Genomic DNA, 2,008 nt, shown 5'->3' with positions numbered 1-2,008 from the left:
TTAAATGCGTTTTAGCTGTTATTTTTAGCACATCTCACGACCACTTGATACCATCCTAGTTTCCTTGTCAGTCTGATGTATTCATGTTTTTCAATATCTTCCTCCCTATAAACATATTTAATGGTCTATTGCTGGGATTAGAGCAAACATTTCGGACTGTCCATATTTTGGCATAACTACAGATATATACCCACACCCGACCTCGTTGCCTTATAACTTCTAGAAAAATGGATACTTTTCCACGAAACTTTCAACAAATAGCATTCCGAAAGAACTCTCAACAAATAATCGATTAGATCCTGTAGATTGAGTGTATGCAAAGACTTGTTGGGTAATCCTTCAGTATGTGGTGATTAAAAAAAAAGTAAATAAAAATTAAAGGGGAAATAACTAGGGGACGTGCGGCTTGAAAACCCAATGGAAATCGGCGGTGTTGATAGCAATGGGCAACCACTAGATGCTGAAATTGATGAAAGTAAATCGTGGTGAGTGACGCCAAATAAATGCTAAAAATTTGGTTGTTATAACTAATATCTACGTTGTTACCTCCGCCAAGGAAGGAGGTTATGTTTTTATCGGCGGTGGTTTGTCCGTCTGTCAGTCTGTGTGCACAATAACTCAAAAAGTGGTCAACCGTATTTGATGAAACTTGCAGGAAAAGTTGGTAATGACACGAGGGACAGATGATGAAATTTTGGTAGTGATCCAGGATTTTTTATGGATTCTTGAAGGATTTTTCATTTGTTATATCTACTTTACATGAAGTGTTACATTCTTTAATTATCTCCCTTGAAAACACGCTCATCGTTTCCACGTAACCTATAGTGGCGTTGCTGATTGGTTCGGTTTATATAATTCTAAAATATTGGAGAACCTGAGATGATTAGTGATGAGATTTATCCAGAGAGATTTTAATGAGAGATTACGTAAAAGCTAATTTATTCTGATAGCATAATTTTGTTAGAAAAGGTAAATTTTTACAATCAAGCAATCCACTACACGTGTGTTACTTTGGCACTATCATTCTATGAAATGTGTTTATGGGCAGAAAATTTTTGAAAAACATCAATAGATGTGAGAATGAGAAAGAAACGAGGAGGGAGGTCTTGAGATGTGCTAGAAACAACAGCCAGGTTTTCTTTAAATCACACATTTTCCTCTGAAATTATTAACATTTTATTATTTTTTCTCTTAAACCGAAAATGTTTCTCGTGGATTTTAAGTGCGTAGTGATAAAAAAAAAATTGGTCCAAACTGGGATGGTGAGGGAGTGGCAGATGCTTCCCATCATTCCGAAGACTGTGCTGAAAAGAAAAAATTGCGGAAAAATCCCAGTCAAAACAGAGAAATTCCGACTCATGTGGGCCATCTGATCCGAAACTCCTCCCCTACTCCCTTCCAAAACATTTCTAGCATATCAGCTTTTCTGGTGGTGGTCTGATATTCTTTACGTCTGCAATTTCGGTAGAATTCTACGCATGTGTGAAACATCAGACGAAAGTAAAACATTCGGAGTTTTTAGTTTTTTTAAAGTGGAGAGGTGATGGGTGGACAAGGTGGGAGAAAAGACATTGAGTATTTCTTAAAGAAAAATTAAAATAAAAATTCCCAGATTCGTAAACTTTGTATTTTTCTACGTAGATTAAGAAAAATTCGAAAAATAGTTAAAAATTAAGAAATTGGGGTGGGTAAGAGGGAAATTAAAATTTTGAAAACGTGTTTGGGGGTGGGCAAAATCGTATTCTCCCATATCGAAAACACAAAAATCCGAAGTAGGTGGTGTGCACGCGCCTTACCTTCGCCAAATTTTGTAAGTCTTATATAATCAACATAAGGCGTAGGAGTGACTGTGTGGTAAGAAGCTTGCTTACCAACTACATGGTTCCGGGTTCAGTCCCACTGCGTGGCACCTTGGGCAAGTGTCTTCTACTATAGTCTCGGGCAGAGCAAAGCCTTGTGAGTGGATTTGGTAGACGGAAACTGAAAGAAGCCCGTCGTATGTATATAT

Source organism: Octopus bimaculoides, chromosome 8 (genome assembly GCF_001194135.2).
Source record: "Octopus bimaculoides isolate UCB-OBI-ISO-001 chromosome 8, ASM119413v2, whole genome shotgun sequence".
NCBI classification, from domain to species: Eukaryota; Metazoa; Mollusca; class Cephalopoda; order Octopoda; family Octopodidae; genus Octopus; species Octopus bimaculoides.
Note: the sequence above shows the minus strand (reverse complement) of the source record.